The sequence below is a fragment of the Erpetoichthys calabaricus genome, chromosome 17 (genome assembly GCF_900747795.2).
Source record: "Erpetoichthys calabaricus chromosome 17, fErpCal1.3, whole genome shotgun sequence".
NCBI lineage: Eukaryota > Metazoa > Chordata > Cladistia > Polypteriformes > Polypteridae > Erpetoichthys > Erpetoichthys calabaricus.
The window spans coordinates 1,452,584-1,480,563 of NC_041410.2; the positions used below are offsets into that span (position 1 = coordinate 1,452,584).

Sequence of the window (27,980 nt, forward strand, 5' to 3'; positions counted from 1 at the left end):
GAAGACAAGGAAAAATCTCCCCCCCAAAAAAACCATGTAGGGAAAAAAATGGAAGAAACCTCATGCAAGGCAATTCAAAGAGAGACCCCTTACCAGGTAGTTTGGGCATGCAGTGGGTGTCAAAAAGAAGGGGGGTCAATACGATACACAGAACAGAGAGGTTAGCAGCAGGCACTGACACAGCACATGACAAACCACCTCAGGATCCCAGATCAGGACCTGAGTGCAGCCATGCAACGGGGGACACCTCAGCACCTCACCAGTTCAGATGGAATGGAACCAGTATGAGTTTTTTTTTTATGGTGGCTGGAGGGCCAATTCTGCCTCCAACCCCCTGGTTTTTCCCTGCAGGTTGGATGGTGCCAGATGTAGATTAGCGTCACACCCAGGACAGAGCAATTGCAGGTTAAGGGCCATGCTCAAGGGCCCGATGAAGTAGAGTCACTTTTGGAATTTACGGGATTTGAACTGGCAACCTTCTGATTGCCAGTGCAGATCTTTAGCTCAGAGCCACCACTCCACCACAGAACAGACCACCGAGTAATCCTCTATAACAACAACAACAACAACATTTATTTCTGTCACACGTTTTCATACAAATGCTGGAGCTCAAAGTGCTTCTATAAGATGAAGAAAGAAAACTAAAAAAAAAAATAAAAATATAAAAAATAAGATCAGGCAATAATAGTAACACAGAATAAAGTAAGGTCCGATGGCCAGGAGGACAGAAAAAACAAACAAGCAAAAAGAAAAAAACTCCAGAGGGCTGGAGAATAAAAAACATACTTACAATTACATTAATACAATACATTAATACAATAGAAGTATTGCAAGTACAAAGAAGAATTCAAACATACGATTAGGATTTGTTCAGTAACACTGCCGATATGTAAAGAAACCGTTAATGAATTTATTTTGACCAGGAAAAATGATTTAAAAACACTGAAACTGAATGAGAGTCATTGATGGACGGCACCTCACAGAGCTGAGCCTTAAGAGGCACACGTGCTGTCAGAATAACGCGTTTCTTTACGTTGTCCACGCTTGTTGCACACGACACGTTTTGGTAGATGGTGATGAATGTCCATGCGGTGTTGCTCTGACAGTTGTGACAAGTCGGAGGTCTTGTAATGAAGAAACGCACATCGGGGCAGCAATCTGCGTCAGTGCCAGAGCCCTACAGGTGCTTCGTTAGGAAAACCTCTGTTTGCCTTTGCAGTTTTGGCCTTGGTGCTTCTTTTATGGTCTTCTTTTGTTTACCTCTTGTTGAGGGGCTGAATATTTTTTCCAAAATGCACACAAAGCAATAGGTTTCACACATTAATCAACATAAAGCATCTGTTGCTGCACGCTGTGGCTGCTGTCGGCACCTGTTTGCCATCTCGGTGTGTGGTCGGTCTCGATGTCCAGCAGGAATGTGTGGGCGGTTAGCTGCCTGGCTGTCTTCATCGTGGCAGGTGGGCAGCAGTGGAAGTCGCACTGCTATTCAATCTGGTTTGTACCTCCTAGGTGAACATTGTGGTAGGTGCATCAGGCTACACAAATGTGTTAACACCACGATCACCTGGGGGTCCGATGAGCTGATACTGGTGACTCACTTTCATTTTCGATCTCCATGTCCTGATCACTTGCATCAAAACTGGAGTCCGAGAAGTCAGTGTCTGGTTCAGCGATAATATCCAAAGCGTTGTCCATGGAGTATTTTGCTTTGCATATTCACTTTGGTCTCTCTCCAGAAGTCGATACCATAGAGGCTGTTTGCTCTTCACTACTCATGCACGTGCAGGGACTTGAGATCAAATCAATGAAGCTAATTTTCCTTCCAGCATTGAGGGTCGAACTATAATGTAACAGCAAGTTTTGTCACAATTTCCAGCTGATTATTGTCCTCTAGTTGAAATCTGCCCTAAAATAAATTTGTTCCACAAGCCAGAGGTTTGGTATGTTTTCTCTCCTTGTGGAGCATCTAAGTTGTGTTCTGGCACACGGTGTTGTGCACCAGAATGGGCTCCTTGGCTCTTTAATGGCTGTCTGAGGTGACTCGCTACCCTTTAAAGGACTGCTTGCCTTTTGGCACATTAATTGGAAATGCTGTTATTTTTCCAGGATTTTTATAGGTGTCACTGCCCTCTGTCTTTGAAGCTTCTCATTTGCGTGATGGAATGCCAGCTCATTCTACGGGTAATTCATCCTGAGCTGATGTAATTTGTTAGTGCCATTACAATATTTTTGTGTATTTTTGGGACTTTTAAAGGTGAATTTTGAACTTCTGAAATTAAAGTTTTTTGGACCTGCATATGCCAAAGCCTGCATGTTTAGTTTAGGGTTAGGCTGTTGCAGGTTGAGGCCTATCTAGGGAGGCTAGAGTAGGCCCTGGCCAGGTTTATGGGTCTTTTAGAGCCCTCACACCATTTTGCCAATTTGAGAGCAGCCACATCATAACAATTTTGCAACTGGCATAACACTATATTCCATCCATCCATTTCCATCCCGCTGAGTCTGAAACACAGGGTCACAGGAGTCTGCTGGAGCCAATCCCAGCCAACATATGGCACAAGGCAGGAACCAATCCCGGGCAGGGTGCCAACCCACCACAGGACACACACCCACACACCAAGCACACACTAGGGGCCAATTTAGAATCACCAATCCACCTAACCTGCATGTCTTTGGAACTGTGGGAGAGGAAACCGGGAGCGCCCAGGAGGAAACTCACGCAGACACGGGGAGAACATGCAAACTCCACACAGGGAGACCCGGGAAGCGAACCCAGGTCCCCAGGTCTCACCAACTGCGAGGCAGCAGCGCTACCCACGGCGCCACTGTGCCTAACACTGTATTGCTACTGTTAAAACAGCCCTGGCAGGAATTAGAAAAACGAGGAATGGAGCCAAAAGATCAGAGGTTTAAAATGAGCATAATGGTCTGTAACCAGAAAAATCGGAGACAATGCAGAATCAAAAGAACAACTGAAGAGAAATTCAGAATCCAAGAAGGAATTAGCTATTAGGTTAATGCCACACATAAACAATGACATTTGCTCACGACGTTGGATGATGCCAGGATATAACCAAATGTGATCAATAATAACGTGCTGGCCTGTGAGGACCATGTACCATTGCGCCATGCCATTAACCAATGAAAAATGTTGTAACCGATTCAAAATTAGTGAAATGCAGAACTGAACAAAGTGTACAAGTTGGCAGCGCCAAGGTTTATTACATTGAAAAATATGCATTTTAATTCTGAACGAAACAAGTAGAAACTACTTGTAGGAGCCATTTGCTAGCTATTTAAGTTTCTATTACATGATTGACTAAATATTAGTGCACAGTCTATGGGAGGTTCTTACAACCCGCACCAGTTGAATTGAATGCTATATTTTTAACTATTTCTAGCCTCTCTGACTATAGAGGTCGTCTCAGTTAGTGACCTGCCTTGCTGTGTGTAAGACATGGAGGGCACACGGTTTTAAACTGTGCCTTAATGCGCCTAATAGTATGAAATGTAACGTGCTCGAGCTGAACGTGCAGCGCCAAGCATACAACCGTTTTTTTCTTTATTCTTTGTGTGGACTGTTTGCTTTGAATTTTTCAGTAAATCTTTTATAATGAACTTTTGGACTGAGAGATTTCTTTTGGCACTCGTTTGACTTGTGCTTGATCCTGCTTACACTCCAGCAGCTACACTACTAACATATGTGAAACCTTTCTTAAATAATTCACGGGTGGTAAATATCAGCACAAACATTGCCTTTCGTATTCTACGTAATGCTCAGTTGACTATTGGCTTGCATTCCAATGTTTTTTGTGAGAAGGTTCCTATAAACTTGTGTGTTTTTAGCATGTAGTGTTGCCATTTGTTGCTGTTCGTTTCCACAGTTAGCACTGCATCAGTGGCCTGATGGCGGTATCTTCTCTATCGGTCCGATCCTGTATTTAATGTACGGTGGTTGTATTCACTGCATGTCGTTGACATTTGTCTAAATTTTATACAAGTGTCACTGGTCTGTTGTTTCAGTATACAGGTGGACACGTGACATGAAACTTGAATTTGAACTGGAACTCACTCTGAGCCATGGCCATGTGATTATATTTAGCACAGGGAAACGACCATCAGATGAGACTTTACCAGAGTTTCAAATCTGAAGAAGGCTGATAAGTCTCCGTTATTCCAAGGTGCCCTGCCACCTCCTGTCCACTTTTTGACTGCCACCAATGGTAGACAGGCCCCATTACCCACTGTGAAAATATCATAGCGTATCCTTGCGAATGCGTTCCATCTTTAAGGGTGAGTTGGGGTTGTGCCTCTTTTGTGCTTCATTCGTATTTAGTAACCCAACAGCACTTGCTGTCATTGAAATGCTCCTTTGTTGTAAAAAAAAAAACAAAAATTGCTACAATCAGGAATCCTCCGTACCACTAAGCCACCAAAGCTAAACTGACCAATCAGACCACAGCCCAAAATGACCAATCACATTGCTCGGGATGGACCAGACACACACACACACCCAGACAGGTAGTGTTTTATTATACAGTAAATTCTCGCCACATTATGCAAGAGCTTTAAGTAATCTAAAGGAACACAGACCGATAAAAAAAAGGTGGCATTTACTACACAGTAGGAATGTCAACAACAGAAGACATTATTGAGCTGAACTCAGAACAGATCAAAAGATAATGAGGTAAATGATAAAGTAATGAGAGGCCAGCCGAATCAGAACCAAACGGCTATTAAGGTTAAATCGCTACCCAAAATTTGAGTTAAAGAGTGGAGTTTGGAAAGTTAATTAATCACCAAAAGAATCACACACTGACACGGTGATGATCCGTAAACTCGGGTGAGAACATGGCCGCCAGATCTGATCTTTAAACCTACTGCATTAATGACATCAGATGTCATGACCCCTCTCAATAAGGGCCCCCCCCCCCAAGCCCAGAATCGCTAAAAATGAATAAGAAACTCTGATCATAACAGTTGTCACCGATGCTCTTCTTCATCTTTTTTTAATTGCTAAATTATTTAACGTCCAACACCACATCATGAATCCCAGTGCTAGCAGGCACACTGTCTTATTATACCGACGAGGCTATTAAAACCACAGAAAACTAACAGAAACCAAATAAAAATGATACAAACCATTCAAGGCATAAATTACATGAGAGCACCTTACCCAAAATCATCCATAATGTTATTACGAAAAGCAGTTTTCTTTTCTCATCGTTTCTTCTTGTTCTGTCGTTGTTGCTCTTATTGGTTACAGTCCTAAAGACCTGAAATGAAAGTTCACTGTTCACACAGAATTCTCTCACCAGGGTTGTCGATTTACAACATATAAAATACCAAAAAATTCTATGACTAAAACAAAAAAAGAAATGTGTTTAGAAAGACCACCTTATTCATTTATTCTGAATTCATTTTCAGAACCTGCCAGATCCAGTTTAGATCAGAAGAGGCCACAGCCCACCCTGATAATACTGGAGACATCCTCAGATGGGACTCCGGCCCAGTCACACTCAAACAAAGGGCCATTTGGGAGATGCCTGCATGTCTCTGTGAAACAAACAGACACGGGGTAGAATATGCAAACTCCACATCACCAAACAACTGGGAGTGACATTTACACCCAAGATGGGGGGATCTACAGTACAAGGTACTATTTTTGCCCACAATGCCACCTTACAACCCAAAACATTGATTTAGAAGTAAATGCATTATACAGAAACAAGTACACAAAGACAGCATTTAAAAAACGTTGTAAAAGTAGAGTGTCCATCCATCCATTTCCTAGCCTGCTTATCCAGGACAGGGTCACATGACTAAACGGAGAACAGAAAAATGAACATTATCAGTTGAAGTGGAAGAGCAATACAGTGAATATAACCATAAAGCTTTCATAAAATGTGTGCTGGGACCATGATGTATCCCATTCAAATCAGGCAGGGACCAACTCCACAGAGGATGCCAGTCTGTCATGGGGCACACTCACATACCAGGGTGGGTAGATTTGGGTTTCCCACTCAAGCTAAGAGTAGCCATTAGCCAGCAATTCAAAATTAACTGAATTTCATGAAACCCGTGTTGTTTGTAAGCAGAAACATTCAAACCATTGACTCTGGAATAAAAGTGTTGGTTCCTATCTTAATAATAATAATGAAAGTACTAATAATATATTTTATTTATATAACAACCTTCCCAGGTTCATCTTTGGTTGCTGTCTTTTCCCTGCACTAAATCCACATGAGTCTCCCTGTCATTGAAATGTTTTTTTCTGTCACATGTCGACATTTAGTGAGTGAGCAGACGTGTGTTGTGGTTATTCCAGTGGTCCAATGCCTGCTTTGCCAATAATGATGACAATCTTGGTGATCACAATCCTAAAGATCTGTCAAACAAATAAACAACGCTGGGCACAGACCTCCACGGTGCTTGGAGTGCACACATCCTCATCTGCGGGGAAGCAGGCTAGAGCACTAGCTAAAAGGTGACAAAGGGTGGGCTTTCTGTGTAATGTATAACGTGCAAAGAAGGTGTGCTTTGGTGTGGCTTTGTACAAAAAAATATGCAGCACTTTTAAAAAAAAACACACTGGTTCCTCGGCAGCAGTGAATGAGAGCCTCAGAATGCCATTGGTTTTACTGGTGTGCTGTGGTCAATGCAAACTACACGAAAAAACATTTTTAGCTTCAATTTAGCAAAACCATTTGTGAAATGAAACTGCTCCGTTCACCTCATCACTACCAAGCAAACACATCTTAGTGAGGTGAACTGGAGCACCCATAGGAGGCGCCCACATCCATACAGGAAGAATGTGCTGACTTCACACTGACGGGACATTTGGTTGGGGTACCAAAAAATACTCACATCGATACAGCCACTGCAAAGCTAAAGATTAATGAAATCAAAAGTACATTCAACAAAAAAATGTGGCATGCCGGGGTTAGGGTGGTTGGGCGTGCGGAGTACTGCTCAGCATCAGTAAGACCAAAAAACTGGGTACTGACTTCGGCCACCTGAATAATATTCAGAGAGAATGTGGAGGTGCTAGAAGAACTTGGGGGTCCACATCAACAGTCCCTTGTAACACAGAGGAACAAGAGAAGAAAAGGCAGAGCAGACTCCTTCTTTTTAGGAACATCTTTGACATGTTCTGTTCTGTGAGTCGGTGATAGCCAGTGTGCTGTGCTGGGCTGATAACATCACGAAAGGAGAGGCCCACCAAATCAAGAAACTCTTTAAAAAGACAGGTTCAGTTAGGTGGGGGGCTCTGGACCCGATCGAAGCAGAAGTGGAGGAGAGAATGAAGACAAAACTGATGGCCATTATGAACAAAGGTCCAAAGTTATCTATCTATCTATCTATCTATCTATCTATCTATCTATCTATCTATCTATCTATCTATCTATCTATCTATCTATCTATCTATATGCCTAAAATAATGGCCTTTTTAGTGACACATATGCCAATGTGTCTTTTCACAATAACAAAATAATGTACATACTCGATGACTGTGTAAGCAGATTGTTAAAGTAGTAGTTCAGAAGTAAACATTTTTTAATGTAATTTTATTATTATTTATTTATTTATTTATTTGCATTTATATAGCGCTTTTCTCACTACTTCAAAGCGCTCAGCAATTGCAGGTTAAGGGCCTTGCTGAAGGGCCCAACAGAGCAGAGTCCCTTTTGGCATTTACGGGATTCAAACCGGCAACCTTCCGCAGTGCCAGTGCAGATCCCCAGCCTCAGAGCCACCACTCCGTCCTATTATAAAGAATGAAACACATACAGTAATGTAGTGATACACTCCAGCAGTGCAATTATTGTGCTACAAAAAAAGAAACGCAAGAAAAACGCCATCAAAGTCAAACACACAAACACGCAGCCTCCTTTTCCCTTCCCACATCAAAGAGTTATTTGGCAAAAAAAAAAAAAGAAATACATAAGCTAATGGCCTAACGTGATTCTTCATGTTCCATAACAGCAGCAGTGATTAAGTAAAGACCTTAGCATACCTTTAGAAGAATTCTTGCCAAATTCTAAAAAATTCTTCCAATGTGCCCCGGGGAGAGTGCCATTATTTCTGATTTGAGATCATGTCAGACCTCACTGAGCTAAGAGAGGTGGATTTGGATTTTTACACTTAAGTAAGATGAGCCTTTGGTGGGACTAAGGTAGATCTAGGAGAAGTGAACCAGTTTCTGTGAGTCTATCAAACGATACAAAGAGTGTAAGTTAATAAAAACAGGGCACTCCCTGTCTTGGTGGAAATGCACCAGCATGAAGTGCCAGCCCTCTGCCCTCACATGTTAAGCATTCATCGCTGCTGCCACTCCTGCAGGGCACTGAACTGCAAGACAAGCCGTTAGAAGACCTTAACAAAAAGTGAAGTGTTATGGCTGAGATGGGGACGGCAGCTCAGTAGTTGTGTTAACTCCTACGTTGCCATGTTTTCCATTTTCTATAATATTTTACAGATGTCAGAAGTGCCCATTATTCTTTATTTTGAGAAAAATGAAACCTGATCCTTAAACTCTTCCATTCGTTTTGTGAACTTGCTTTTGCTGTCATGGGGTCTTAGGAGCTGAGGCTCAGTATTTGATGCAAGGCAAGAATCAGGGTCATGGATGGAGCAGCTTTTGTATTACGGTGATGCTCTCTCTCACACACCAAGTTAGTTCAATCTGACAACAAGTTTTTTAAATAATAGAAGAACCACAACCCTCAGAGAAAACCCTCAGAAACATAGAAAGGACACACAGGTGCACACAGCAGCCAATCCAGTGAACTGTGAACTGGCAGAGTAAACGTGACGCGAGCCGCACAGCACAACGCCTAAGGCCGAGAGTGAGGGTAGACGTACAGTTCAATGTGTTTAGTTTGAGTGCAGTGCTTCCACTCGCTCAAAAATAAGAGCGTCGCTCTCCATTCTTGACACAAAACTGAAGATTGTCCCGGAGCACACTGCCAGCACAGACTCACTGCTTGGCTTTTTCTGCTTTCATTTCCTGTTTCCTGTCAAAATCAAATCAAGCTGTGGAACAAAGAAAGTGATAGTGGAGGTCAGCACGAGAACTTGTACAAAACTGAAAGGATTTTCAGACCCCCCGTTACCCTGCGTCGTTTGGTGATCCCTGATTGGCCAGCACTGACGCCAATCATACAGAGTCAACAATGGCATTAAGGTAACATGAAAGAAACGCTAAAGTAGAGCATAGAGTTTGAGGCCCTTAAACCTTTTGAGCAATGAAAGTCATTAGGTACCTAAAGGCGGGGGCCCTAAAGTGACCCCCTGAGAGCACCTTAACTATCTGGGGCTGTGTGCACAGACATCCCCCAATGTGAATTCACTCTACTTTAGCAGGCCAAAGTCACTGAGATTACTGAGGGTACATCTGATCTGCTGCACCCCACTCTGCAATGACTGCACAGGAAGAAACGGTCATCGACGGCTTTCAATTTCAAAGGTTCAGGAGATGAAGTTAGAAAAGCCAGCTGAGGTTGATGTTCGGTATTAAGAATTTCAGTCTTTTAAGTCGAGCCCAAAACGTGACTCACAAATCTGAGTCAGCGAGAGGATCGGGAGCCGGGAAGTCAAGGACTGCTTATTGACTAACATGAGAGGCAAGTCAGGAAATGAACATGAATCAAAACCAAGAGCTCAGTCTCCTTCTATAATACGCTCATTCCCTACCACCTTCGCCATCACTTCCCCTACCTCTTCATATCTTAAATCATTCTTGAGGCAGATTGAACACTTAAGTGCCAGCTAAAGTGAAAAATTAAGAAAAACGTAAAAAGTAATTGCAACACAAAAAACGGACTTAATCAGTTTTACTGCAAAAAGATGCCGATGAAAGAAGAGAAGAAGCGGACCACTAGGGTGGAGAAGAGAAGAGCTGCTTGGGAAACAGCAAGCGCATCAACCTCTGAGCAAACGAATGACAAGCGTACAGAGAAAGAGGATGAAAACTATAAGTCAAGTGTATTCACTGCACGTTATCGAGTAGTCCGCTGTTACTGGTTAATACTGATGCTCTGTGTAAGAAAGGACAGAGCCGACTATACTTCCTTAGAAGACTGGTGTCCTTCAACATCTGCAGTAAGATGCTGCAGATGTTCTATCAGACAGTTGTAGCGAGCGCCCTCTTCTACGCAGTGGTGTGCTGGGGATGCAGCATTAAGAGGAAAGATGTCTCACGCCTGGACAAACTGGTGAGGAAGGCAGGCTCTGTTGTTGGCATGGAGCTGGACAGTCTGACATCTGTGGCAGAGCGAAGGGCGCTGAGCAGACTCCTGTCAATTATGGAGAATCCACTGCATCCACTAAACAGTGTCATCTCCAGACAGAAGAGCAGCTTCAGTGACAGACTGCTGTCACCGTCCTGCTCCACTGACAGACAGAGGAGATCGTTCCTCCACCACACTATGTGACTCTTCAATTCCACCCAGGGGGGGTAAACGTTAACATTATTCAGTTATTGTCTGTCTGTATACCTGCATTGTTATCACTCTTTAATTTAATATTTTCTTTATCAGTATGCTGCTGCTAGAGTATGTGAATTTCCCCTTGGGATTAATAAAGTATCTATCTATCTATCTATCTATCTATCTATCTATCTATCTATCTATCTATCTATCTATCTATCTATCTATCTATCTATCTAATAAAATAAGCTCAACACTATTTCCTGTAGGGGGCGCTAGCTCCCTAGTTGGAATAAGTTCTTTTAATTGCGGTGATTTAAGTAACCTGAACCTAAATAGATATAATATTAAAAGGTGATATCCCTCCCATAGTGATGCAGCAGTATAAAATCACATAAGAGAAAATAACTTAGCCTTCTTTAATAATGATTTACGCGGCATTACAGAAGAAAGGAAGCCATAGCAAGACATTAATAATAATTCTTTTCTCAGTACTCAAAGTGCTGTCCACACAGGTGGGATCTTGATGTTTACAGTCTGCCATTTTTCATCACTTCGATGGAAGGATTTTCCGGACAGATGACGTTATCACCCATCTGTCCGTCGGCTTCAAGGCTTTTGTCTATTATACTGTTTCTCCACATGCAGGCCCTTACTTCGGTTCCAAACAAGGAGAGGGTTCAGTTTCATCTAAAACATACAGATATAGTCCAATGCCCATGTTCCTAGTTGTACCTTCTCTCTTCAAATGCTAGCCTAGCAGTTCTAAATGCTGAGAGCCCCTGTGTGCTAACTTTAGCCTGGCCTGTACATTTGAGTGGATTTATAAAATAATTTTTTGTACAGAGCACAGTGACATTAAACTTATTATTCTGATTACAAACGCCAAGTTCTTTGAAGTAGTCTGAATACTCGGACAGTCCCGACCTGAGATAAGTTGATGTGGTTAAGGCACAGTGAGGTAAAATTATTTAAAATAAAGCAAGGTTAGGTGCACAAAGATGAAGCAAAATAACATAAATGAATGCAAGGTTAAGATAAATCGACATTTATTCACATAACACAAGCGTGAACTTGTCTAGCAGAATACCATTTACGTACGCTGTGACTAAACACTTTGGGCAACAAGCCACCCAAAAATAACTTGAGGCAGTGCGACTTCTTCTTGAAAAACAAAAGTCGCAATAAAGACAAAGTGCAGATGGTTATGTTAAAGCCACCTGGGACCGCAGGGTTTATTTTCAGTGGTGTGTGGGCCGTAGTTCCCTTATTCAAAATTCAAGACAGGTTGTATGCGATGCTGAGCAGGATGCACGGAGAATCAAAACAGCCGTGGGAGCCTATTGTAACAAGAGATATGGTGGGCACACTCGGTCGTAGCCGAGTATTTATTATCCTTAAGGTCCTGAGGGAAACTTTTACCCGAACCTGCTTGAAAAAACAAGCCGCTGTGCTCTTAACTGAAACGTCTTGTTGGCACAAACTCTCCGTTTTTCTGATTTTTATTACAGCATATTACCCAGTTTAGATTGGCTGGCCTATTGATCTTCACATGAATTATGTAACTGGTGATCTTCACAGCACATGCCGTCTCTTTTTTTAGGGACAGAAAGATTGGAAAAACAAAATAAACTGCTCAAAAAAAGGAAAGGAACGCTCAGATCTTGATGGGGAAAAAATCCTGCTGGCTGTCTCTACTGATATGGACTGACATGGTAATGTTTTAGGAATGAAAGAATGGCAGCCACATCATTTGATGGAAATGATGAACCTACAGAGGGATGAATTCAAAGACACCCCGAAAATCAAAGTGAACAAACGATGCGGCAGGCAGGCTCGTCCATTTTGCTGAAATTTTCATTGCAGCAACTCCATGCCTGACAATGTCCTAATGAGACGACGGATGGTGACCTGGGGGATCTCCTCCCAGATCTGGACCAGGGCATCACTGAGCACCTGGACAGGCTGAGGTGTGTGATGGACCCAAACATAATGTCCCACCCAGAGGTGTTGTATTAGATTGAGGTCAGGCGAGTGAGCGTGGGGTGGGGGGCAGTCAATGGTATCAATGCCTTCATCCTCTCGCCACATGAGGCCGGACATTGTCATGCACCAGGAGGAACCAGCATAGGGTCTGGCAATGGGTCCAAGGATTTCATCCCGATACCTAATGGCAGTCAAGGTGCCCACCGTTGTCTAGTCTGTAGAGGTCTGTGTGTCCCTCCATGGATATGCCTCCCCAGACCATCACTGATGCACACCAGACCACTCATGCTGAATAATGTTACAGGCAGCATAACGTTCTCCAAAGCTTCTCCATACCCATTCATGTCTGTCACATGTGCTCAGGGTGAACCTGCTCTCATCTGTGAAAAGCACAAGGCACCAGCGGTGGACCTGCCAATTCTGGTATTCTATGGCAAATGCCAATCGAGTTCCACGGTACCCACTAGAAGACATCGGGCCCTGAGGCCACCCTCACGAGGTCTGTTTCTGATTGTTTGCTCAGAGAGATTCACACCAGTGGCCTGCCTACCCGCTGGAGGTCATATTGTAGGCTCTGCCAGTGCTCATCCTGATCCTCCTTATCTAAAGGAGCAGATACCGGTGGGTCCTGCTGATGGGTTCAGGACCTTCTACGAGGGGCCCTGTCCAGCTCTCCTAGAGGAACTTCCTGTCTGTCTCCTGGAATCTCCTCCATGACTTTGAGACTGTGCTGAGAGACACAGCAAACCTTCTGGCAATGACACGTGGTATTGATGTGCCATCCTGGAGAAGTTGGACTACCTGTGCCAGCTCTGTAGGGTCCAGGTATGGCCTCATGACACCAGTAGTGACACCGACTGTAGCCAAATGCAAAACGAGTGACAAAACAGATGGAGGAGGGAAAAATGTCAGTGGCCTCCCTCCACCTGTTAGACCATTCATTCCTGTTTGGGGGGTCATCTTATTGTTGCCCCCCAGAGTACACCAAAGCAGCTGAAACTGAAGAACAAGCCCCTCTGCCACTTAACTGAGCAGACCAACAGCCCAAGTGTTCCTTAAATTTTTTGAGCAGTACATTCACTTCAAAAATAGATCTATCAGTTAAGGTCTGTTATCAGTATGTGCTTTTATTTAAATGAGCTTAAGTATTGAACTGTTTTTTAACAAATTACGGCATATTGTTACAACTAACCGGTTCACTTAATCTGAAAGTAGAAACGGGTTCTGTGCGATCAAAAAGGGCAAAGAAGTCTTGTTGAGGCCACCCTGTTGCCAGGTCAGCTCCCACCGGAGTGCTTTAGCTAACCAGCTGGTGCTGCAGTTGTCAGAATTGTTCAAGTCCATAATCCTAATAAAAAAGAGGGTCACTGTTGTGCACTGCAGCAATGAAAATAAAAACCCCACAGAGATGGGAGGTCAAATTAACGAAACAAAAGTCAACACCAAGCAATCAAAGGACCTGAGCGACAAAGTCTAAATGTGAATCAAAATCACAGCCAAGAGTAACGGAAGGAGAGTGTAAAAAGAAAATCGGGATCTTAAAATGAACACGAACAAACAATAAAAATCATTTTGTCTTTTGGTATCCACAAACTCAGACAAAGTAGTGACTCGACAGAGCGAATGTTATACCGGAGGAGGAGGAAAACGCAGGCAAACCATGACATCACCTCCACTGCACCCCTTCTGGTTCGGCTCCTGTTTAAGAAGAGCATCGACCAGAAATCTGCAGGTACTGTGGACGCTGCTTCTGATGAGGACAGACCTTCTAATTAAAGATATTTTCTAACAGAAGCACGTTTAGCAGACCTTCGATCTTTCCATTGTTTCGCCTTTGCAAGGAAACCTTTAAATGGGGTTACCAAACTGGCACCCCAAGTTCCTTATGTGTTATTCCTCTCAAACTACAATATTTTATTTTAAAAGTACATACAGAATGCTATATACACTATAACAGTCTAATAGTATAGAACTGTAGTCAAGCTGTGAAATACAAGGGCTCCTGGGGGCTCTGGTACCCCCTAATAAACTCAGTAAATCCCTTGTAAAACCTGAGGGTCCCTAAAAAGAATGACGATTGTTCTAGTGTTCTAAAATACTAAGGGCCCGTTACCAAGTATGTGAGAGAATATTGTCACGTCTGCAGATTGTTCAGGTGCCACAGACTACCAGAGGGAGTGCAGCTACCTGAAGAAGTGGGCATGAAGTCAGCCCCCCAACTCCCTTGCATCTCCCCTTTCTCATCCTGTGGTTCAAGGCTTCCATACAAAGCCAGTCATAAGGCATGCCCAACATTGTGCCCTCATAAAAATTAAATAAATAGACCAAGTCTACAAAGTTAATGCATACATCCTTAATGTTCAACACTTTAGCATCCATATGTTTTGCATATTTAAAATGATAGATAGATAGATAGATAGATAGATAGATAGATAGATAGATAGATAGATAGATAGATAGATAGATAGATAGATAGATACTTTATTAATCCCAAGGGGAAATTCACATAGAATTTAGAATCATATAAATATATATATATATTATATATATATATATATATATATATATATATATACACACTGTACATGTATGTATATATATATATATATATATATATATATATATATATAATATATATATATAATATGTGTGTGTGTGGGTGTGTGTGTGTGTTCATCCAGTTACATACTGTATCACTCACTTACTATATACAGGTATGATTTTATATAATCAAATGCTAACTTTATATATTGTATATACTGATGTTCACTTTATGCATTAGAGACTTACTTATATATGTTTAAAGAGTTTCTTTATTTATTAAGAATTTGACTTTACATATTTAGATGCTAACTTCATTTATCCTGAATTTGTCACTGTATATTCAGACACTGATGTTAGATATTCAAAACCTACTGTATATAATCAGATGATTCCTTTAAATATTCAAAAGTTTGACTTTATATATCTGATGATAACTTTAAATATTCAGACATTGGATTTATATATTCAGAAATTCAAAATTGGTATATTATAAACGTAATCACAAATAGAAGGCGACCATTCCGTCTGTTTGTCATTCATTTGTTTAACTGATAACTAAGTTGTTCTAATATCTGATCCAGACCTTCTTAAAAGTTTCTATTTGAGCTCCATGACCTGGTAGTTTATATATATATATATATATATATATATATATATATATATATATATTTTTTTTTTTTTTTCTTCAGAATTTAACTTTATATATTTAGAATTACCTTTAAATTTTTAAATGGTGATTTTAGGTATTCAGACTTCAAATTCATATAGTCAGAAATTCAATACATTTTCTTGTTTGTCATGCCATATATATATATACTGTATATATATATATACATAAATACAGCATATATGTGATTTTTCATGACCACATACAGTATATCCATCCATCCATTTTCCAACCCGCAGAATCCAAACACAAGGTTCCCGGGGTCTGCTGGAGCCAATCCCAGCCAACACAGGGCAGAAGGCAGGAAGGAATCCCGGGCAGGGTGCCAACCCACCGCAGGACACACACAAACACACCCACACACCAAGCACACACACGGGCCGATTTAGAATCGTCAATCCACCTAACCTGCATGTCTTTGGACTGTGGGAGGAAACCGGAGTGCTTGGAGGAAACCATACAGTATATATTAAATTCAATAAATACAAGTACTGTGATTACAATTTTTCAAAAGATATTTAAACTAAAATTTAAAGAGAATGTCTAAGCCATCAAAAACACCTCCAAGCCTGCTGATACCCCATCATGCTGAAGGCAGAAAGGTGATGGAGTGTCCACTGATTCAAAGTGACCTTCATATATAAGTATGGTTAGCTACATTTATAATACGGGACGGCCTGGTGGCACAGCAGTTAGCACTGCTGCTTCATGTCTCCTGTGGGATTTCTCCCAGTGCTGTCTCTCCACCCCCACATCCTTTAGACTTGTCTGTTTTATTAATTTCTATTCTCAACTGTTCCAGTAATACTGAATATGAGTTGATGCACTTTGGTGGACTGGCATCCTTTCCAGGGTTTTTCCTGCCTTATGCTGGGCTCTGCCTGGATAGATTCCAGCTCAAAGAAACACTGCAGTACAGTAAGTGGATATGAAAAACCGGTGGATGGATTTATTTATAATTATATTGAACAGCAACAAACATTTAAATAGAAATGCTTACATGGGAAATAGTTTAATTACTGTGGCTACAGGGCACATAAAATACAAATATCTACACAAAATGAAGCATATTATAAAAATAAATTTTTTACGAAGAAAAATTACATATACAGTAAAGAGGTGAAAAACATCTGATTATCTCACAAATGAAACGAAGGATTGTTTAGATAGAAAAGACTAAAAATTGTCCAGAATGGGTAAAGGAAGGATAAAGGAATCACATGTTACAGCATCTGTCTGTCATATAGTGCCTTTCACATTATCTATCTATCTATCTATCTATCTATCTATCTATCTATCTATCTATCTATCTATCTATCTATCTATCTATCTATCTATCTATCTATCTATCTATCTATCTAAAGCCTTGAATAAATGACATCTCAAAAAGTAGGTTTATTTTCACAACATTATGATTTCGTGTGCCACGACATTTCATGCATTCCCTCCCCTTTCTTCAAGCCTGTCATGCCCAGCTTCACTAACAATCCCTACGAATGGTAACATTAACTAAATCTGGACGTACCTTTTTTCAGTTGTGAACGGCTGCGTCCATTCATCTCCTTTGGCAGTCTCTGGGTTAATGGCACCTGTAGGGTCTCTTCAGAGATCTGCATGAGCAGTGAACTGGACAAAGGTACGCTCGACTGCTGCTGCTGTGTGTCAGGCTCATTCCAGATGTCTCGATGAACAGGAAGCCTTTTCATTTCCTCAAATTTCATGCAGTCCAAGCATAGAGATGTACAGTAGCCATTCATCTCTCAAAGTCCTTTAAAGGTCTGTGTGTCATGACAAGTGTTGATTCCTCGTTCATTTCTCTCCATGATATTTGTCTTTTTCTTTTGTAGCAATTGCTCTTTTTCTTAATTTAGGTAAAGAGATAAAACGTTTCCCCCTTGAGCATTTAGTCAGACCCCAGTTTGACAGACCACTCCTCTAAATGTCCAGTTTGTTTAAAAGCAGCCCAAAGGACTCCAGCACTTGTCACCTTATTGTTGGCATCAGAGGAGGGTCACTCATTAAAATGACGAGTGCAGTAGACGCACAAACCCTTCAGCTGCTCATTTTGCATTTTTTTTGTTAACAGATTACTATTTTTGGGTTTTTGAATTCACAAGAAACTGAACAAACTGCACTAAAAACATAAAATTCACCAGTCAAAGTCGACCCTGCTGTCAGCGCAGGTGCAGATCACTTCAGAGCTGCGCTGTTACAAAGCGGTGAGGGCGCCTGCCATTTTAATAGAAGCAGAAATGCAACTTGAGGTTTCATTACAGTGCCGGCAAAAAAATGAAACCATCAACTGTACTCCTTTACTGTAGGTGTGCTTTACTGTATTTTACACATATTCAGCTTGAATGAATTTTAATTTATTAGCCTTTTTAACAAGTATGTGTGGCACGCTGATGAAGCTGTTAGGACTTCTAACTCACAGCTCCTCTCAGGCCGTCCGCTGTCTAAGTGGAGACTGAATGTTCATCCACTGTGGGGCTTTTCTCCAGGTGCTGTGGTTTTATTCTGACATCCCATAAAGTTGTGAATTAGGCTAAATGGGCCACAGAGATTTATATTTCATTTCTAACTGGCCTCATCCAGGCTCATTTTTTAGCCTGGTAGTAAAGGGCACAAGGTAGGAGCAAACCCTGGACAGGGCGCCAGTCCATTGGAGGGCAGACAGACACACAGACACACAACGCAAACACACACTAGGGCCAGTTTAGTATCATCAAGTCAGCTAACCTGCATGACTTTGGATTGGGGGGGGAGAACAAGACCACCCAGAGGAAACCCACACAGGCATGGGGGCAACATGAAAACTCCACACAGGGTGCACCCGAGACATGAACCCCAGTCTCTTTACTGCAAGGCAGCAGTACTACCACTGCAGCACCGTGCCACCCAGAATATACATTTATTATAATGTATTTCTATGTATTTGATTTTTGAAAACAAAAATAAAAGTTTTGTTCATTTTGGGGCTAAACCAAACAGTGAGAAGAGAGTGAGGTTAGGAGCCCACGGTGATACGGCGCATTGCTGCACCCACCACATGACAAACCAACTGAGGATCCCAGATTAGGACCAGAGTGCAGCCGTGCGACGGGTGACACCTCAGCACCACACCAGTTCAGATGGAATCGAACACTGGGACGTTTTTTTATGGTGGCTGGAGTGCCAGTTCTGCCTCCAACCCCCAGGTTTTTCCCTGCATGTCCTACTTGCAGGGCTGGATGCAGATTAACGTCATACCCCGGACAGAGCCATTGCAGGCTAAGGGCCTTACTTGCTCAAGGGCCTAACGGAGTAGAGTCACTTTTGGCGTTTTACGGGATTCAAACCAGCAACCTTCCGATTACCAGTTGTGATATATGGCCAGCAGTTTATCCCGGCCAATACCCCCAGGCCGCAAGATGGAGCCCTCCCTGCAACATGGAGGTGCCCCGAATACCAGAAGGGCCTCATGGACCTTGGAGTTTTAATGCACAGCCCTGCTGGATACCATGGGGGCCACCAGGGGATGCTTCAGGGAGGCCCACGGACTTCTATTTGCTTTATGGCCCGGAAGTACTTCCCAGTCGAGGGGACAGAGGAAATGATGTACTTCCGGGCTGAAGAAAAGGAGTTTTACCCGACCCGGAAGTGTTATAAAGTCACATGGACTGAGGGACAGAAACACTTCCGGGTCAAGAAGTATAAAAGGACTATGGGTAACCCCAGCAGAGCGAGTCGAGTTGGGAGGAAGGGTGACTGAGCTGCTGGGAGTGGAGGATTACAGTAATCACTCCTCCATCGCGGGGGTTGCGTTCCAGAACCCCCCGCGAAAGGTGAAAATCAGCAAAGTAGAAACCATATGTTCATATGGTTCTTTTTATATATTTTAAGCCCTTATAAACTCTCCCACACTATTATAAACATTTCCTGCACAATTATACAGCATAAACCCTTTGTATTCTCTTAGATATTAGGTAAGATTCGTTGAAATTATGTATGTAAACACAGTTTATATACAGTAAAACCTAAATATTATTTTAAAGATATCGAGTGTCTCCGATATCACATATGTTACAGCCATTACGACAGGCAGGCCACCAGCAATAAATACGTACAATGCAAGAAAAATTGTATACAGTAAAATGTGTGTACAGTGACACTAAACTATGTACATGTAATAAGTACTGTACGTAGATAATTAATTATGGTTACTCACCAACGATGACACAACGACTTGTCCGATAACGAGGAGTTTAATTTTACTGCACAACAAAGGAGAGTGTTACAGCTCTTCTAAAGGAGCCTCTTCAGGCGATTGTGTAGCACCGCCATTGTTCTTCTGCTGGCAATCTTCAGTCCAAGTCCCTAAAGCAGATTCCATCCAGACTACTGCCTTATCACGTCCACTTGCAACTCGTTTTGCACCCTGGTTAAAGGACACTGCGGCCGTAGATCTTATATGCTTTTCCTCCTTTTTAAATAAAAAGAATTGTGGACTCATTGATGCCGTAATGGTGTCCTGCAGCAGTGTAGCTGTTCCCTTCCTTCAACATATCCAAAACTTTTACCTTTTCTGCAATCATTTGCATCTTCTGTTGGCGCTTGGACACGGCCCCTGAAGCAGTAGCAGGAGCACGTTAATGCTGAATGAGTGAGATGAGACTTCCTGGTTAATGCAGCACTCCGTCGCTGAGCCAATCAGCACACAGGAACTTTAACTGTGTGCTCTGATTAGGTAGCTTCTCAGTCATCTGCCAATAGCGTCCCTTGTATGAAATCAACTGGGCAGACCAACTGAGGAAGCATGTACCAGAAGTAAAAAGACCCATTGCAGTAAGGAGATTGTGGGTTCGATTCCTGGTTCCTCCCTGTGTGGATAGCGCTTTGAGTACTGAGAAAAGCTCTATATAAATGTCATGAATTATTATTATTATTGTCCGCAGAAACCCGCAAAGCAGCGAAAAATCTGCGTTATATATTTAGATATGCTTACATATAAAATCCGCAATAGAGTGAAGCCGCGAAAGTCGAAGCGCGATATAGCGAGGGATTACTGTATTGTGTATTTGGGATTATTGTGGAGTGGAGGGTGCTTTGTGCACATTTATTACAATAAATTTAGTTATTGGAATTTTGTTTCTGGTGTGTGGCGTCTGGTCCGAGGGTTCAAGGGAGTGATAGCATCCCCTATCTGTCACACAGTGCAGATCCCCAGCCTCAGAGCCACCACTCCGTCCAAACAGTGAGAAACGGGTGTGTAAATTAAATCTAGCAATTCAGATATTATTTGATTACTTTCTTAATTTTTATTTTATGTGTGATTGTGGTTCACAACTATGAATTGGTTTTGTGTGGTAATTTTATATTTTATTATACTTTTATTATTATTATTATTATTATTTTTATTATACTTTTATTATACTCTTGACTTTTTATATTTTATTATGATTTTACTATATTGGGAGGATGAATACAGGACACGAGTAGAGGACTTTGCCAAACTGGTGCAAAGTGAACCACCTGCAAGAAAAACAAGATAATCGTAGACTCCATGAGGGCCAAGCCCACCCTGCCCACCAGCTCTCATAGAGGGTGAAGATGTGGAGGTGGCGAGGACACATGAGCACCTCAGGGTGCATCTGAACAACAGACTCGAGTGGAGAATCAGCACTAAGGCCGTCCACAGACATGAAGGAGACCGAGGTCAATTGGAGAACTCGGGCCACTCTTACACGTCTGCTACCAGTCTGTGGCTGGCAGTGGTAGTGCAGTGGAGAAAGGGCATCAGTGCCGGTGGTGCCAACAGGCTAAACCATCTGATTAAAAAGGCTGAGTCAGGATGGACTCACTGCAGGAAGTGTTGAAACAGGCGGTCACTCAGCAAGCTGCCTACTGTCCTGTATGAGGAGCACCTAAACCAACCGACTGAGACAACTGTGCTTTTTTACATTATTTATTACTTACATAAAATGGAACTCAATATTTGATATAGTTATTTATTATAAAATGTAATGCGTTACAAACAGTGTGTTACAGTTGTGTTACTTTCTCAAGATTTTGTATAAAAAACTGCACATTTCTCTGGTCAGCATTTGCTATTAAATCCTAAACTCCAGTGCCTGTTGAAGCCCTTTTGGAACTCTAGGAGGGGTTAACGGACGTCACCCCTCGTTGTCCACAGTGGCCGGTCATCATTAGTAGACTGTGATGACCTGTGGTGGGGGGTTCCCCCTCAGTGTCCTGAGCATGCGCCCTTTCAATAGCACAAATGGTGCCCCTTTGTGTGTATACTGCAGACTTTAAGGAGCACATGCCCTTTGGTGTGCCCAGCGGATAATTGAACCAACTCAGCATCATCAGAGTTTGATGACCCTTGCTCCTTGGTTTTACTTGCAGTAACGTTGTCCCATTCTTTATCTTCATAGTTTGATGCCCAGGTGGGGGTCCCCTTTAGTGTCAGGATTGTGTGCTTTCAGAAACACAAATGGTGCCCCCTTTGACTAAATACCATGGACATAATTATCATACTTCTATGACCCCTGGGGGCCCAGAGCATTCACTCTGTAAATTTAATAAATGATGCCACTCAGAAGACAACACCCTAAATGGTCACCAATGTCACCTAATGGCTAAACTCATATATGAACTTTCATGTAACTGATGGGCACCACATCTGGGGTCGGTTCCTTCCTGTCAACCAAAGGTGCTTGGGTATGGGGGCTCATAAAAACATTTACGTAGATAGATACAGTGGGCTAACAAAGTGTTTAGACCCCATTACTTTCCGCACACTTTATTGTGTTGTAGGTTTCATTTGAAATGGATAAATTAGCCATTTTGCCCGTCAGTCTGCACTCAAAACCATTCAAACATGGTGTCTAAATTAATCAAAAACTGAAATCTCTCCTTCCTAGAAATATGCGGACCTCCAGATTGTGCACAGGTGCCTCCTGTTTTGCTTTAATTCTCCTTGATTGGTGTCCACCCGTGGCACACTGTACGACTGGACATGGCGCACACGTGTTTCTATGTATAGAAGGTCCACAGTTGACCCTGCGTGTCAGGACATATGGTGACTGTGAGACTGGTATGCGGGGTGCACAGTGGTGCATTGCTGAGCCCCAGGGTTATTGTCCATGTCCAGGCCCGGTCACTGTCTTTGCCAGCTCTGGGTTTTCTTTTTTCTTGTTGGTTAACTTTACTTTGTCTGTGCCAATCACCATTGATATCCCAAAGGGTCTCATGTTGATAGTTAACTCTAAACTGGCCCACTATAGATGCACGTGATTCACTGGCACCACAGCCACCGTTAGCCTTGTACTGCTAGGACAGACTTTAGCTCTCCATGACCCTAAAATTGGAATAAGGGGATGCGATAAATGGATGGATGGAGGTTCATCTAAGGAATTAATCTCATTTTACAGGAAGGAACAATTGGATTTTATGCTGAGTGACATTTTAAGTTACGATTAGACTCAATGCAGAATGGCTGGATACAACAGCATATAAAACCTGACATTTGTGCTCTTTTGTGTTCTGCAAAGTTGGCCTGACTCTTCACCATTTGCATGCTGATTCAGTTTCCTTTGAACTTGCGCAGGGATTTCCCAGAACTTCACACAACGCTGCACATGTGCTGTAGTTTGCAGATGATTGCACCTCTTTGGGGTGGAAAGCATCTGCTGTGTTTGGCTTCTTTCACACACCCGCAAGGTCAACAACTAAATATCTTCTAATTCATAATTAAAGCAGCAGAGGGACCTAAAAGTCCAAGAAAGTTCTTCTTAGGCTTTATAATGCACTGGTGAGGATTCACCTGGAGGACTGTGTGCAGCTTTAGTCTCCGTATTACAAATACAGATATAGCAGCACGTGAGAAAGTCCAGAGAAGAGCAACTAGATTGATTCAAGACCATCCACCCATCCATTATTTCCCTTATCTCAGCCTTATAAGAAGCCATTTTTGTAGCCACTTCAGTACTCGGCAGCCCCGCTCTGTGACTCTGCATGGCCTGCCGCTTCATGGCTGAGCTGTTGTTACTCCTTGATGCTTCACAATACTAGCACTTGCAGTTGACCAGGGCAAATGTAGCAGAGCAGAAATTACAGTCATGGCCCAAAGTTTTGAGAATGACCCCAGTGTTGGTTTTCACAAAGTTTGCTGCTTCAGTGTTTTTAGATCTTTCTGTCAAATGTTTCTCTGGTACATTAAAGTAGAATGACAAGCATTTCAGAAGTTCCAAAGTCTTTTATTGACAATGACATGACATTTATGCAAAGAGTCCATATTCGAAGTGCTGGCCCTTCTTTCTTTGTCAAGACCTCTGCAATTCACCCTGGCAGGCTGGCAATCAACTTCTGGGCCAAATCCTGACTGATGGCAGCTGCCCATTCTTGCAGAATCAATGCTTGAAGTTTGTCAGAATTGGTGGGTTTTTGTTTGTCCACCCGCCTCTTGAGTTCTCAATGCGATTAACGTCTGGAGAGTTTCCTGGCCATGGACCCCAAATTTCGATGTTTTGTTCCCAAAGCCACTCAGTTCTCCCTTTTGCCTTACGGCCAGGTGCTCTGTCACGTTGGTCACCAAACAGTTGTTGTGATGGTTGGCAGAAGTTGCTCTTGGAGGATGTTGTGGTCCCATTCTTTATTCATGGCTGTGTTCTTAGGCCACATTGTGAGTGAGCCCTGCACTCCCTTGGCTGACATGAATGGTCTCAAGATGCTTTACTGTTGGCATGACACAGGACTGATGGTCGCACCGCTCACTTTTTTATTTTTCCGGGTGCCCCAAACAATCGGAAAGGGGATTCATCAAAGAAAATGACTTTACCCAGCAGTCCAATCCCAGAATGTCAGTCTGTCCCTGATGTTTTTCTTGGCTTCTTTGCTGCCCTTCTTGACATCCACCAGTCCATCCTCCACAAGTCTTTGCCATCCCTCATACCTGCCGGCTGCCCTGCAATTCCTGAGCAAGCTCTGCCCTGGCAGTGCCCGCTGCTGAATCAGCATTAGGAGACGGTCCTGGCGCTTGCTGGACTTTCTTGGGCACCCTGAAGCCTTCTTCACAACAGCAGTGCAAATGGGTTTTTGGGGGTGAAGATCATTTTCATGGCAAAGAGGGACTGATAACTCTTCAGAACATTCTGGAGTAGATGCAAACAGCCAGCATAAAAACTGAGACAGCAAACTTCATATTTGTGTCATTCTTAAAACTTTTGCCCACAACTGTACACAAATTGGCTTGTAGCAAAGGTGGCATCCAATGATGGTGGCATGTTTAAAATCACTGAGCTCTTCAGTATAACCCAGTGCTTGTCCGAGGAGTTTGCATGGCTATGCACTTGATTTGATGGACCTGTTAATAATGAAACACCTTTAGTTAACGATGTGGAGGGGCGTCCATATACTTTTGGCCAAATAGTGTAATTTCCTGTGTCGTTGGTTAATATAATATTTGATTATTATGGCCTTATTTTAAGCTTGCAGCATCTGCCATGGTGTTCAATGCTTTTCAAGTATTTATTGGCTTGTTGCATCTTTGGATTGGTGTCGCCAGGTCAGTGCTGTTCTTCAGTTCATGCCAGACTGGCATCAGAGACAAATGTCATTCTGTAGATGTTACTATGTCTGCTGTACAGTGGTGTAGGGTGTCTCCCCCTACTGGCATGGTCCTCGTGTTACGCAATGTTTTCATTGACTAGTGGCTTGGCATCCCTGCAGTTCATTTAAGTTCACTTCTATGTGATATTCAGATTGTCATCAGGACCAAGACTTGGCTGAATTTGACATTATCTTGGAAATTCAGATTGATGGAGTCTGCCTGGAGAAGTCCAAATGCTGGTTTGGGTAAGGGGCTCTGTGTCTCAGTATAAGGTGGAGAACAGAACTGAGCACAAGCAATGTGGTCCACAGCTTCCAGGAATGGAAGATTTGAATTTCCAAATCGGATATTCATTAAAAGTGAGATGTGAGATACTTGAAGAAACTTCACTTTAATTCTTCAAATAAAAACATCTTTGGAGGGGAAGGTTGAAAACACAGTGACGGTTAATAATGAAAGAGAGTCGGCCTGCTGCCTTGTCCGGCGTGGCTCGCTACATTCTGATTTTCACAGATCTCATATTTACCGTTGGGCAGTGCCAGGGGAAACCCATTTGGAGCCCCAGGTGGGGCTGACTGACATCGCCCCTCATTGTCCATAGGGGTGGTCGGGATTATTAGAGTTCGATGGGGGCGGCTTCCCCTCGGTGTCGTGAGCACGCGCCCCTTCAGTAGCCCAAGCGGTGCCCCGTTTGTGCATTTACCACAGACTTTTAAAAGCGCATGCCCAATGCTGTCTGAACAGCATTACAGCCCCCCCTGGGGCAAAGCAGTGCACTGGTGCCCCTACCTACACAACCACTAACAGGAATAAAAATGGAAATGGTCGATAAAATTGAATATATATTTATTTATATTGGAACTTCCAACAAAATCAGTGTTTAGGCATTAAAAACATGCTGTACAGCAAAGATTAATCAACACACACGTTTGAACAACAGAACATGAGCCTTGAAAAGCACAACAGTCTCAACATAGAAATGATACTCAATTAGTAAACCATACAGTATGAAATGGCTATGAATTATTGATTATGAATCAAGTGTTCCACACAGACATTTGTGAAATTTCTTTGCAGAGAATGGAGTTGAAGTGACGTTAACATCTGCACTTGTACGCTCTCCGTACACATACAGGCACATGAGGCTGCAGAGGTGACCGCGATACTAAATATCCGAGGCGAATGCCAATGTCCACTTGTAACACAAAAATACAAATTTATAGTTTAGTATAGTCTAGGATTTATTTAGTGACAGCAAGTCACAACGTACATAGATTAGCATGGGGCCCCGGGCAACTGCCCAGCATGCCCATGCATTAAGGCGGCCCCTTGGTGTGCTTTAATTTCACTCGATATCATCAGAGCTCAATGAATTGGTGGAAGTGGGTTGCCAGTCCGTGTTCGTTGTGTATGCACATTCAAAAATGGCGCCACCTTTTTTTGACATACCACAGACATCATAATCACACTTTTATGACCCTGGGGGGCGATCTCCCTTGGAGTCTGGAGGGTGGGCACCTTAACGTTCCTAAATGGCATCCCCCAGACTGACCAACTGAGGACTTTGCTTTGTTTATTGCTTACCCTGATACTTTAATTTTGTCAGGTGGTTTTATTAAACTCTTATTAGTTATATGAATGCAAATGCAGCCTTCTATATTCTTTTTATTCAGGTCAGGTCAGGTCGGGAAGCTTTCTTTGGTACAGCGCTCTGCCGCACCCACCGCTATGACAAAACAGCTCGGGATCCTTGTTGGCAACAGACATGCTGGACTGCAAGGCCCAACCCCTTGTAATGACCCTCTATCCGCCACAGCCAGGTGTTACGTGGGCGACCCCCTTGTCCTGGTCCAGTCACTCGGGTCCTTAACAATGAGCCAGATCACCCTCTGGGAATCGCGCCACATGACCGTAGTGCCATAACTGATGCCCACTCACAATGCAGGTCATGTGTCTCATTCGGGACTCCGTGAGCAACACAAAGTCAAACCAGTGGCCCCCCACACATGAAGGGGTCCAGTCCTCGTCTCAGGTCACAGGGTAGCGTCCATGTCTCGCAACCATCTAGCAAAACACCAGGACTCTAAAGACTTGGACCTTCATCATTTTGCAAAATCTTTTTATTGACACATCAAAAAAATAAGAAAAAGAAAAAACCTCCTGGCCATCAGTTCAGCCACAGCTCTGCTACCTTCCTCCTTCACTGACATTTTGGAAAACTGACTGAATGTTTTGCAAGGCAGGACTTTTAAGATTCAAACATTCTGCCACTTTACAGCATTGTGCACACTCTTTTAATTTGAGAAAAAACGTCCTTGTCGACAGCTTAGTTGAGGGAGTATACCACTTTCTGACAAGAAATCAGCTGGGAATGGACATGAATAATGGTCATTAAAGACTGGCTTTATCTGTTGGCTGACATACAGGGTCGGCGCTGGCTGCCATTCACGCACAGTTCAGAAGGTCATAAATGTGTTTTATCTCTCCCCAGATTATGGACATCCTCTTTGATGAAGGCAGTCGCTTCACTAAATTCCACACCAGTCCAGTTGTGCTCAGCCATCTTTATGTTGTCAGGGTTCAAATGCACTCACACGCCTCATCACTTCCTGGCAACTGAAGTGTAGATGATGTCTCCATTGTTCTCTGCTTCATCTCTTTTATTTGGTTCTTCCTTGGCTTGTGTACTAAAGAAACACCAATAAAGAAAAATATCAATAAATTACATGCAGTTCAATATCTATCTATCTATCTAATCCTGCCA

At 42.7% G+C, this 27,980-nt stretch overlaps 2 protein-coding genes across 2 annotated transcripts in view; both read right to left on the minus strand.

Annotated features, from left to right (window-relative positions):
* The window catches only part of LOC114643328 (B-cell receptor CD22-like), a 171,267-nt gene extending 153,972 nt beyond the window's left edge, over window positions 1–17,295 (minus strand). The window contains exon 1 of the mRNA XM_051920508.1: window positions 17,150–17,295. The gene's annotated coding sequence lies outside the window, so the exon portion shown is untranslated. The remainder of the gene's footprint in view (window positions 1–17,149) is intronic.
* Window positions 1–27,980, minus strand: part of LOC114643332 (B-cell receptor CD22-like) — a 359,848-nt gene that overhangs the window by 78,609 nt on the left and 253,259 nt on the right. The gene's annotated exons all lie outside the window — the stretch shown is intronic.